At 50.0% G+C, this 12,669-nt stretch overlaps 1 pseudogene; it reads right to left on the bottom strand.

Annotated features, from left to right (window-relative positions):
- Positions 1-8,447: 8,447 nt before the first annotated feature.
- LOC119355328 overlaps positions 8,448-12,669 on the bottom strand; it is a 27,517-nt pseudogene continuing 23,295 nt past the window's right edge.

The following is a 12,669-nucleotide window of genomic DNA, read 5'->3' as shown; positions in this document are numbered from 1 at the left end:
CAACAACAACAAATACAACACATCCTAGTTGCGAGTCGATGATTGACTTGCAACCGGGGCACGGTTACAAGTCGATGGTTGAGCTGCAACTGAAGCAGACTACAAGAAAACGAAACAAACTACGGGCCTAGTTGCAGGTCAAGGGTGGACATGCAAAATGGGAAACCATGAAACTACGATACGAGTTGCGAGTTGAGGATGGACTTGCAACTGGGACAACAACAAAACTATGTGCTCGGTTGCAAGTCGAGGGTGGACATGTAACTGGGACAACTACGAAACTACAAACCTAGTTGCGAGTCAAGGGTGAACTTGCAACTGGGACGAAACAAATTACAAGCCTAGTTGCGAGTCAAGAGTGGACTTGCAACTGGGACAACTACGTAAAACTACGATACCATTTGCGAGTCGATAGTGGACTTCCAACTAGGACAATAACAAACTATGAGCCGAGTTGCGAGTCGAGAGGTGACTTGCAACTGGGATGAAACACAAAACACATGCCTAGTTGTGAGGGGAGGGTGGACTTGCAACTGGAATAACTATGAGTCCGTTTATGAGTCGAGGGTCAAATCTACAAATTCTCCACCAGGCCACAAGAAACACACAATGAAAGCGAACAAAGTAGTAATGGGACACCTCCTAAACGACGACATATATCTGCCCATGTCAAAAGAAATGCGAGAATAATAGGCCGACACATAAGAAAATGGGACAAGAGGACGCACGACAAAGAAGAACGAGCTGAGACGGGCACGCATGATCAAGTTTGTGTGAATATTAAAGCCACAAATCAGACGGTTATAGGCTTAGATGAGACATCACTAAACTCAACAAAAATCGTGAAAACCATATGGCCTACAAATAACAAAGACTAAACCCCAAACACAATAACAACCCAGTTGCGGCACACATGCGACGCCCGATGGCAACAACAACGCATGAGAAGTAGAAAAAAAAGTACGAATCCTGAAGCTTTTGATCTGGCAGCAGAAAAGTTAGATGATAGTCAACACAGATTTTTTTCTGCATGGCAGTCGACACGGATTAACAATTTGCTAGCAAAATTTATACCCAGTGACATCATTCCTGAAAAAAACTAAGAAACAAAAAATTGACTGAATAAACTGAAGCCCAACGGACGTGAAAATGCAGTACATAAAACACTGACAACTCAAAAGGAAGAGAAAACAGAAACCCCTAAATCCCTGCAAAAAAGTATAAACAGATAAATTACAAGAATACATGGACGAGAATGTAGAGAGAGCACTCGTGATGGGTCAACAACACTTCCTGCATCGTGCTAAAAAACATGAATCTTGACTTCTGGTGATATATAGAGCAAAAAAGATAAAAACAGACAAAAGATGAATATCCTGCCTACAAAAAACTAAGGGACAAACCCAGTCTAACAAACACGAAGGAGGGCAAAAAAAGGCCTACGGCCCACGTAGACAAGGAGCAGCACACAACAGCAAAAAAAAGCCCATAACGAACAACCACCGTGGCCTGTGCAAAAAGACTAGCGACGAGAAAACGCAAACTAAAACTAGCGTGGAGCACGAATCTTGGAGCTTTTAGATCCTGTGGTAGAAAAGTTAGATGTGACATAATTAATTCACATCTAGATGTGAGTTAGCCAATCCGTTTATATTATCATAAAGAGGCTATGTGCATCACTTATGGTGTATCGGGACGGAAAAATCATTGCACCATCATTTGTAGACAACTCATGTGTCCCCTATATCCCAATGACAATGCATCCTGCATGCACTAATTTAAATATTTGTGATAGATTAGAGTGAAAACCAGACCAACTTCCTGATATGGGATATGTTGTTGGTGCTCAATATTTCAGAAATTAACATGCCATAGAATGTGTGTGCATTGTCGGTGGGTGCGTTAGTTACATGTAGCATGGAAAAAAGACAAAAAAAATAAAAAAAAACCCACAAAAATAAAAGGATGCAATACCAATCAAATTGATTTAAACTAACAATAGAAAGTAGGAAAAAGGACATAATCTGCATCAAATATGGTGCATCAGAACCAAAAATGCATTTTTTTATTAGATAAAAGGCCATAGCCCGACTTTATAGATAAAGCCACCAGGCAGAGTTAACATAGATCCAAATGACCAGCACACGATCACAGAGTATCAACCCAGAAGATACCGGAGAAGTCTAAGTACATGGCTCCCAGGCCAGTACGCGGCACGCAGGCCGAAGGAAGAAAAGATAACAAGGCAGCGCAGCAACGCCTACGAGCCTGCTTGGACTGGAGAGATGGAGATAGCAGAATTTCGGATCTTGGCCAACATGGCGCCGAAAGCATCCCTGTCCTCCTCCTTAGTCAATAATCTCCACTGCTGCAGAAATATACAAGTCTTAAATAAGCAATCAACAGTCTTAGCAGGGAAAACGTGTTTGATAGTAAATTTATTCCTTGTCGTCCACAAGGACCAGCACATGGCAGCGAGGCCAACCCAAAACAATCTCCTATGGGCCCCAACCAAAGAGTTGGCCAAGATGCGCAAGTCAGCGAAGGAGGTCGGAGCCCAGGAAACATGCATCCAGGATCTGATGCAACACCAAAACAACTTAGCCAAAACACAGTTGAAGAAAATATGAGGCGTATCTTCTCTCATACCACAAAGTGCACAGCAATCAGAACCTGGACCATTACGTTTGCGAATTTGGTCACCCGTAGGCAAACGCCCATGAGAGGCTTGCCAGAGAAATACCTTAATCTTAGGGGGATGTGAGCCCTCCGAATCCACTTAAACTTGGAGGTGGCGGACCCAGCAATGAGCTTGCTATAAAGAGATTTAATCGAGAAGCGAGCTGAGGGAGAGTGGGGCCAAACAACCGTGTCATCCTCCTCCAAGAGTGAAGGGAAGAGGGCAGCAAGGCGCTGCCAGTCTTCCAACTCTTCGGGAGAGAGAGAACGACGTAGATGTAAGTCCCAATTATTCGACGCAAGCTCAAAGATTGAGATCTCAGGGTCCGGACAATAAGAGAAAAGAACAGGGAAAGTAGAGGCCAGCGAGGAGGAACCGCACCACCAATCAAGCCAGAACCTGGTGGACTTACCATTGCGAACAAAAAACTTGACAAGGCCTTGAAAAGTAGGCCGGAGTTTAACGAGATCACGCCAAAACTGAGATGCCCCCGAGGCGCGGGCAAACATAGGAGTAGTGGAGGGAAAGTACTTTGCCTTTAGGATGCTGAACCACAGGGGCTTGTCCTGGGGGATGGTCATTATCTTCCACCACCATTTGATGATCAGACATTTGTTCATAGCAAGAGTGTTAATGATGCCCAGCCCCCCCAAGGCTTTTGGGCTTACAAATGAGATCACATTTAACCAATCGATACTTGCGCTTGTTATCAGTCGTGTTCCAATAAAAGGCCCCTCTATGTTTGTCAAAGCCAGCATGAGTACCCATGGAGAGGAGGTAGAATCCCATCAAGAACATAGGAGAGAGGAGAGACAGGCATTAATTAAGGCCACTTTGCCCGCCTGAGTGTTGTATCTGCCCCTCCAGGGCATCACACGATTACCAACCTTGGCCACCGCAGGAGCAAAATCCTTGGCATAAAGCTTGTCAAAAGTAATAGGCAGACCCGAATACTTAATAGGGAAAGAACCCAGAGAGCAGTTTAGTAAGCGAGCCACCCTTAAGGCCTCGGTGCCTGAAACACCAGTGACAATAACTTCGCTTTTAGAAAAGTTAATCTTAAGCCCCGAGAGAGCTTCAAAACAGAGGAGAAGAAATTTGAGATGGGCGATGCAGTGATCATTCAATTCCACCAAGATGATAGTATCGTCTGCGTACTGAAGGTGCGTGATACCTTCCGGAATGAGGTGAGAACTAACAGGAGAGATATGGCCGGCCTCCGCAGCTTTAGGTAAGATGTTAGAGAGGGCGTCCGCAACAAAGTTAAAGAGGATGGGTGAGGCCGGGTCGCCTTGCCGAAGACCCCTAGAGTTCTTAAAGAAGTTACTAATATTCCCATTAACATTAATAGCAGTATGACCCCCCATGACCAACTTCATGATACGGTGAACCACCCCACTATGAAAGCCTTTTGCTAGGAGGACTTGTTTAAGGAAGCCCTAGCTTACCGAATCGTAGGCCTTTTCAAAATCTAGTTTGAGAATTACTGCCTTGTTCCCAGATCTGTGAATGTCATGGATGATTTCGTGGAGACAGAGAACTCCATCCAGGATGAAGCGACCCTTTATAAAAGCTGACTGAGTAGGAGAAAGGGTTCAATGGGCCACCGGGGTAAGGCGAGTAGCCAGACATTTGGTAGGATATTTGGCAAAATTATTAATGAGCGCGATAGGTCTAAACTGAGATATTAAATCAGCACCCTTAATCTTAGGGATAAGAGAGATAAGCGCATAATTAAGCCTAGAAATATCTACTGTCCCCAGACAGTAGCCTTGAATAGCTTCATAGATAAGGTTTTTAAGAATAGGCCAAAACTTTTTAAAGAAGGGGATAGAGAGCCCATCCGAGCCAGAGGCAGAGTTAGGATTCGCTTTATTAATCGCTAAGAAGATCTCCTCTTCAGAGTAGGGGTTCATCAGATCTGAGTTTTCTTCCGAGGAAACCAAAGTCCCCTGGTCCCAGAAGTTAGGTGACAGCCTGAACCCCTGGTCAGGTTTGGCAGAGAGGAGGGAAGAAAAGAAAGAGACCACATGGTTAAGGATAGCGCCTTGGTCAGAGGTCCGCACCCCATCAATAATCAGGCTATCAATCAGGCATATGCGCCGTCTCCCATTCACAATCGCAAAGAAATAAGCAGTGGGGAAGTCACCTTTAGGCAGCCAGTTGGACGAACCCCTTTGGCACTAGTAAATTTCATTAAGCCGGTGAAGATGCATCAACAAGCGCTCAAGGGAGAAACGAAGGGACCAGTCAGAGTCGGAGAGGCCAGAAACGTCAGCCCGAGAATCAAGGGCCTCAATCTGGGCCAGGAGAAGGGCCTTATCTCTGCGCTCCTGGGCCGAATGATTCCGGGACCATCCCCGAAGAAATTTGCGAAGCAAGGCCGAGCAGTTATGCCAATCATCCACGGGCCCGTAGGAACGATGAGGAGCAGAAAGGAAGGCACTAATTTTAGAGCTAAGGAGATCACAAAAACCCTCAATAAGGAGCCAAGAAGCGTCAAACTGAAATCTAGAGGGGGAAGATACAGAGCGGTTCCCAGCGTCAAGAATAAGAGGGGCATGGTCCAAGCCGACAATGGTCTTAGATTTAAGCGTAGCTAGCGGGAATAGCGAATCCCAATTCGAACAAACAAGGACACGGTCCAGGACGGAGCAAATAGGGGAGGGTTGGTGGTTAGTCCAAGTGTATCTGGATCCCACCCTAGGAATCTCACGAAGGGCACAGGAGCTGATGAAGTCATTAAAAGCGTCAGCCAACGCCCAAGAAAAATTATCTGTGTTCTTATCCGCAGGAGAATGAAGCAAATTAAAATCGCCACCAATCACCAAAGGGAGGGAGCAAGCTTCAACTTTGTTTGAGATTTCATCCAAGAAAATGGAGGAAAGGGAATGATCGGCCGGACCATAAACCACCATAAATTCCCAAAGAGAATTGAGCTGGCGATGAAAAAGCACAGTGCTGGCCCAGAAGATACCATGATCAAAAGCGACCAAGTCAAAACCATCCCGTTTCGACCCTAACAAAATGCCACCAGAGTGGCCCGAGGAGGGAAGGAAGTTCCAGTCAAAACGATCCGCCCCCGCAGTAGAAGAAAGCTCATAAGGAGGGAAGGAGGATTCAAAAGTTTCGATCAGACCAATCAAGTCAATATTGTCCCCCCTGACAATATCTTTAATTTGGTCTCGGCGTCCCCGAGCGCCAAAACCTCTGATGTTCCAGAAGAGGGCTTTCATTTATAAGAAAGGTTTTTTATGCGCAAACTCGACCTGCAGGGTGCCAAGTAGGATTTAGCACATTTAGAAGCACCCTTTTTCACCAGGGGACTAGCCCCACCATCAATGCCCCCTCCTCCGAAGCCCCAGCTGCCACAATTGGAGGGGCAGGAGGTATTGCGATGGCCTCTTTAGCCTTAGCCAAGGCCGTCTGAGCCACTTCATTGGCCCTAATGAGAGCAATCAGAGAGGAAGGAGAGCCAAAATTATGATCAGGAGCAATACCCGCATCCGCGAGTACCTTAGTCAAGTGTTCTTTCGAGAATGAAGGTAAAACAAGCCTAGTAGGTGAGGAAGTGTTATGGACCAACTGGGAAGGAGTAGGAAGGATACCTGAAGCAGGGAGGTCACGAGCCGCAGCACGCCTTGCCGCTTTGTCGACCACCCTCAAGCCACTGTCACGGATCCGGCCACTCTTGCGAGCCGTAGATGAAGGGGACCGAATCGGAGATGACCGCACCACAGCCGGAGAAGACTGCCCCGCCACGTCGCCCATAACATTGTCAAGACGGCGGCACAGACCCGCCGCCGAGAGCTTGGTTCCCGAAGAGGCCCGACTCCAAGCAGAGAATTTGCGGATGGAGGATTTGCACTTGGAGAAGGGGCCCGACGCAACGCGGCGCGGGGAGGCAGGGAGATCTTCAATACCAAAGAGCGACAGGGAGCCCGGCCGGACCAGAAGGTTGGAGCAGACCCCCGACATAGGGGTACCAGCAGGAGGGGCAACTGGGGCAGCCTGAACATGAGCACAAACATCCATCTGATCCTTCCCTCCATCCCTGTTCTTTGGGGCATTCTCCTTGAAGAGCTCGCGACTTTCTGAACCCATGCCATCCCATTCAGAGGTAGTAAAGTGAGGGTGCGAGCCCCCACTCAAGTTGCCAGTGTTGTCAGCATCACCACCATGACGATCAGCAAAAGGAGGAGGGGGCGGTGATGGGGAGTGGAAGAGGCATCCCCCTCCACACGTACCCGAAGCCTGAATCCATCTGCAACAGGGAATACATTAACACTACCATGGACGCATAAGGGATCAACAACCCAGATTTTGAGGCGCACGGGACCAAGAACAGCCAATGAGTCTTGATCCACCAAGATTGGCTTGCCGATGAGAGCACCAAAAGCCATGACGAACTCAGTAGAGCGTAGGGTAGGAGTAATGTCATCTACCAGAACCCAGATCTTAGAAAGGGGGGAAATAGGTTTCGCCCCATTAGCAGCCGCTTTCATCGAGACTACCAATTGGTTAAGAGGGAGAGTGAAACTCGTGCATGAAGAAATCATCTTGAGGCTGCTCTTAGAAGGAAAGACCACTGCAAAATCAAAATCAGACAACTACCGGATCTGCCAATCCCAACTTCCTTCATCCCATAACTTGAGTTCGTCCTGGAGGGTTTGGGAGGAGATTTTGTGGTCTTTGACCGTGATGATGGCCGCATTAGAGAAAGCAGGAGCCACAGTAACCTGAGGGATCTCTCTGTCGAGCGCGAAGAAGGAGCAGCCAGGTAGGCCTTGACCATAGTGCACAAAAGAGGCGGGTTTGCGACGATTTTGACAGTTCACAATTAGGTGGCCGTCCTCGCGGCAGATCAAGCAGAAAGGGGGATTGAAACAACGCGATTGGAAATGCCCAAGTTGGTGACAAGCGAAGCACGTGAGGTTAGGGTTTGGTGGTTGGCTAGGCGGGGGGAGAAGGGCGGGCCGGAAGGGAAGGAGGAGGAGGGGGAGGATGCCATCACCCAAGGCGCCAGAGGACGAGCCAGGGCCCGACGACGGAAACCAACGCCCAGGGGCGCCAGAACCACCACCCCCACGACCCAGCGCGCGACAACCGAACCCAGATGACGAAACAGGGCCACGGCCGCCGCCACGAGCCATGGGGGCAGGGCCAAGTGGGGGAGGAGGAGGAGGACGGACCACAGGGCCAGAGCCGTCGGCAGCCGCAGCGGCCTCCCATGGATCGGCCCCAGATCTGCCCGATCCGGGAGCCTCAGTTCCAGAGCCCGCCGCGGCCAGCGCCGCCGCCTCAGCCCACACGTCGCCCTGGAGCCACTCAGGCCCCGCCGCCCAAGCTTCGCGCTCACAGGCCACCTGCTACCGAGCCGCCTGGTCAGCCTCAAGCTTGGAGCGGAGGGAAGCCTCGAGCTCCAGATCGACAGCCCCGTCGCCCGCATCCTCCCACCGCCGCTTCAAGCCAGAGACCGCCTCGCTAGACGACCCGCCTGAGCGAGCCATGGCGACAACAGCCGCGAAGGGGGGGAGAGAGGTGGAGGAGCAGGGGATCTGCGGAAGGAGGGGATGCGAAAATGATAGCGGCGCAGGTCAGAGTGGGGGGCAGGAAACCCTAGAAATGGGGGGGTGAGCCCTTACGGATCCATAAATACCCAGAGGAAGCCAGGCCGGCCGGGGAGGAAGCGTGGGCCGGGCTGACCAGAACAGAAGAAGGCACGAGAGCCGTGCCAGACCCAGGGCCCAAAATAGACAGGGGGAATTCAGAAAAAGACGACAGCGCAGGTGGCCCAGCTAAAATGATCGGCCCAGAACGACCCAACTGAGGCGGAGCGGAGGGCCCACAAGCCTCCCGCACTGGAGACGAATCTAGGGTTAAGGAGGGAGAAGAGGCGGCCGACGACGCCAGCCCCGAGCGCGGCGCCGGCCCCGCCGAAGCCACCGACGGCGAGGACGGCGGGGAGCAGGAAGAGCGAGCAGAGCGACCCGACCGAGGAGAAGCACCTCCAAGAACCACACGGCCCGGCGAGGAAAGCGCCTCCAAGCGCTTCCATCTCCGACCGCGCCGCACCTGGAACCAACCAGAGATCCCCACCTCAGCACAGACCGCCGGACCGCCCCGGCCGCCCGCGCGAACTTCCGAACCCTGCCAACCGCTGACGAGCCCGCCACAAGCGGAGCCGCCGGAAGAGAAACCAGGGGGAGAGAGGGAGAGCCAGCCTCCAGCTCGGGCTCCGCATCCGCCACATCCGACGACAAGGCCCAAAATTTGTTCCGAGCTCCAGATCCAGGGGTGGCCAGAGAGAGAGACGCCACATAGGGCGAGGAAGGAGGGGCGGCCAGGGGAAGGGGCAGCGATGGCAGGAGGAGGGGCGCGGGAAGCCCCGAGCCATGGGGACGGGGAGAGGACGAGAAGGGGGAGGACGGGAAGGGGGGAGGGGAGGGAGAGAGGAGAGCCATCCTCAGCACGGGTCAGACTCACCCGAACCAAAAATGCATTGCACGATCATTCCTACACAAGTCGTGTGTCCCCTATATCCCAATGACAATGCGTCCTACATGCACTACTTCAAATACTAGATGATACCCCCACGTTGTTGCGGGAATATTTGCAATACATTTCCATGATATGTGATTTCTATGGGACGTGAATAGTGATACTACGAAAACTAAAATTGCAAATCCATATGCTTTATTGTGTTTGATTAATGTATTGTAAAATATCTAATATATGTTTGCATGTTGAGGTGGACATTTTCATGTGCATGAATGTATGTTGTGGTGGCCTTTTGCCATGCATGTTGCTTGATGATGAGGCATGCTTGCATGTTGAGAGAAATATGTTAGTGGGGGCTAGCTATTTAGATATAGAAGATGTGTGATACATTAGAGTGAAAACCAGACCGACTTCCTGATATGGGACATGTTGTTGGTGCTGAATATTCCAGAAATTAAAATGCCATAGAATGTGTCACATCCAGACTGCGATGTGGATTAAATTAAAAAAACTGATGAAGTAAAATCCATACCGTAAAATTCTGCAAGAAACAGGGTCCACATCAGACCACACACAGGAGTAATAGAGAAAAGCACCACATCCGTCAGGTTTCTAAATATAGCAGTGAGGTTCTTGGGATGTTCGGGCTGAATCCAAATCTGCAGCAAGAGCAACACACATACAGAACTGAAATTGGTAAAAAAAACCATGATCTCTGATAAGTGGATACAGAAGAAGTTCATGCTGTGCACAGAAATTAACTTTACCATTTGGGAGCAAAAATTGAAACTCTGTTTGCACAGGCTCACGGCACACCTTGGCAGGCACTCCCGTAGCGCGAATGGCGCCTGCCACGCCTTGGCACGAGAAGCGAGGCCTACGCTATGAAGCTCAGGAACATAGCCAATGCGCACCGGAGGGTTTTCGAAGCGCCAACGTTGGCACCGCACTTGCCTAAGCTTGAGGGTAGAGATGAGCTCGATCCACACGCACCTAAAGCGGAGGAACTCGAGCTCCTGGAGCCCGGAACACGGTGCGTCAATCTTCAGCACGGCATGCTCAACCATCCTGCGGGATTTCAAGCTGAGTATCTTGAGCCTATCGCAAGCGCTAACAAGGTCGGTGACGTCGGAGTGTCCAGACACAATGCGACCGAGGGTAAGGCTCGTGAGCCAGCTGAAGGCAACAGGGTAGGTACGGGAGAAGGACACGAGCTCCTGCCCGACTCGGCCATCAGTAGCGGGTATGTGCCCTGACATGGCGAGCATATGCCGAACCCAAGGCGCTTGATCTCGCCGCGACTGATGACGTCCTCGACTGCGGTGCCTATGGAGCTCAGGTGAGGAGCCGACAGGTAGAAGCCAAGGCCGAGTGTCTTGATAGCACGATAAGTCTTGCCGTCGCGCTCGCACTTGCTCCTGGCCGGCAAGCTCTGCACTGCGCCTATGAAGGCGTCCATCATCTTCTCCAGGGTGGCGCGGGGGATGTGGCCGAGGTTGAGGTGTAGGCGGGAGAGCTGGTGCGGGAGGCGCCGCCACCATGTCGAGACTGCGCCGGTGCGGACCGCCTCGCGTAGGTTCAGGCGCTCGAGGATTTCGAGCAGGAGATCTTCGGGCAGCGTGTTGATTCTGTCCTCGCCTCAAGTTACGGACCCAGTCCGTATAATTGCTACCATCATCTTTCAACTTTGCTTTCTCAAGGAACGCATTAAAATTCAACGGAACAACAGCACGAGCCATCTATCTAAAATCAAACATAAACAAGCAAGATACTATCAGGTACTAAGTTCATGATAAGTTTAAGTTCAATTAATCAAATTACTTAAGAACTCCCACTTAGATAGACATCCCTCTAATCTTCTAAGTGATTACGTGATCCAAATCAACTAAACCATAACTGATCATCACGTGAGATGGAGTAGTTTTCAATGGTGAACATCGTTCTGTTGATCATATCTACTATATGATTCACGCTCGACCTCTCGGTCTCCGAGTTCCGAGGCCATATCTGCATATGCTAGGCTCATTAAGTTTAACCTGAGTATTCTGCATGTGCAAAACTGGCTTGCACCCGTTGTAGATGGACGTAGAGCTTATCACACCCGATCATCACGTGGTGTCTGGGCACGACGAACTTTGGCAACGGTGCATACTCAGGGAGAACACTTCTTGATAATTTAGTGAGAGATCATCTTATAATGCTACCGTCAATCAAAGCAAGATAAGATGCATAAAAAGATAAACATCACATGCAATCAATATAAGTGATATGATATGGCCATCATCATCTTGTGCTTGTGATCTCCATCTCCGAAGCACCGTCATGATCACCATCATCACCGGCGCGACACCTTGATCTCCATCGTAGCATCGTTGTCGTCTCGCCAATCTTATGCTTCCACGACTATCACTACCGTTTAGTAATAAAGTAAAGCATTACATAGCGATTGCATTGCATACAATAAAACGACAACCATATGGCTCCTGCCAGTTGCCGATAACTCGTTTACAAAACATGATCATCTCATACAATAAAATTCAGCATCATGCCTTGACCATATCACATCACCACATGCCCTGCAAAAACAAGTTAGACGTCCTCTACTTTGTTGTTGCAAGTTTTACGTGGCTGCTACGGGCGTAAGCAAGAACCAATCTCACCTACGCATCAAAACCACAACGATAGTTTGTCAAATAGACTCCGTTTTAACCTTCGCAAGGACCGGGCGTAGCCACACTTGGTTCAACTAAAGTTGGAGAGACAGTCGCCCGCAAGCCACCTATGTGCAAAGCACGTTGGGGGAACCGGTCTCGCGTAAGCGTACGCGTAATGTTGGTCCGGGTCGTCTCGTCCAACAATGCCGCCGAACCAAAGTATGACATGCTGGTAGGCAGTATGACTTATATCGCCCACAACTCACTTGTGTTCTACTCGTGCATATAACATCAACATAAATAACCTAGGCTCTGATACCACTTTTGGGTTTCGTAGTAATTTCAAGAAAATTCCTACGCACACGCAAGATCATGTGATGCATAGCAACGAGAGGGGAGAGTGTTGTCTACGTACCCAACGCAGACCGACTGCGGAAGCGCTGACACGACGTAGAGGAAGTAGTCGTACGTCTTCACCATCCAACCGATCAAGCACCGAAACTACGGCACCTCTGAGTTCGAGCACACGTTCAGCTCGATGACGATCCCCGGACTCTGATCCAGCAAAGTGTCGGGGAAGAGTTCCGTCAGCACGATGGCATGGTGACAATCTTGATGTACTACAGCAGCAGGGCTTCGCCTAAACTCCGCTACAGTATTATCGAGGAATATGATGGCTGGGGGCACCACACACGGCTAAGGAATAGATCACGTGGATCAACTTATGTGTTTCTGGGGTGCCTCTACCTCAGTATATAAAGGACTAGAGGGGGGAGGCTGGCCGGCCAAGGGAGGGCACGGCATGAGAGTCCTACTCCCTCTGGGAGTAGGATT

The sequence above is a fragment of the Triticum dicoccoides genome, chromosome 1A, assembly GCF_002162155.2.
Source record: "Triticum dicoccoides isolate Atlit2015 ecotype Zavitan chromosome 1A, WEW_v2.0, whole genome shotgun sequence".
NCBI lineage: Eukaryota > Viridiplantae > Streptophyta > Magnoliopsida > Poales > Poaceae > Triticum > Triticum dicoccoides.
The sequence above is the reverse complement of the archived record's forward strand: the minus strand, read 5'-3'. Positions and strand labels throughout refer to the sequence as shown.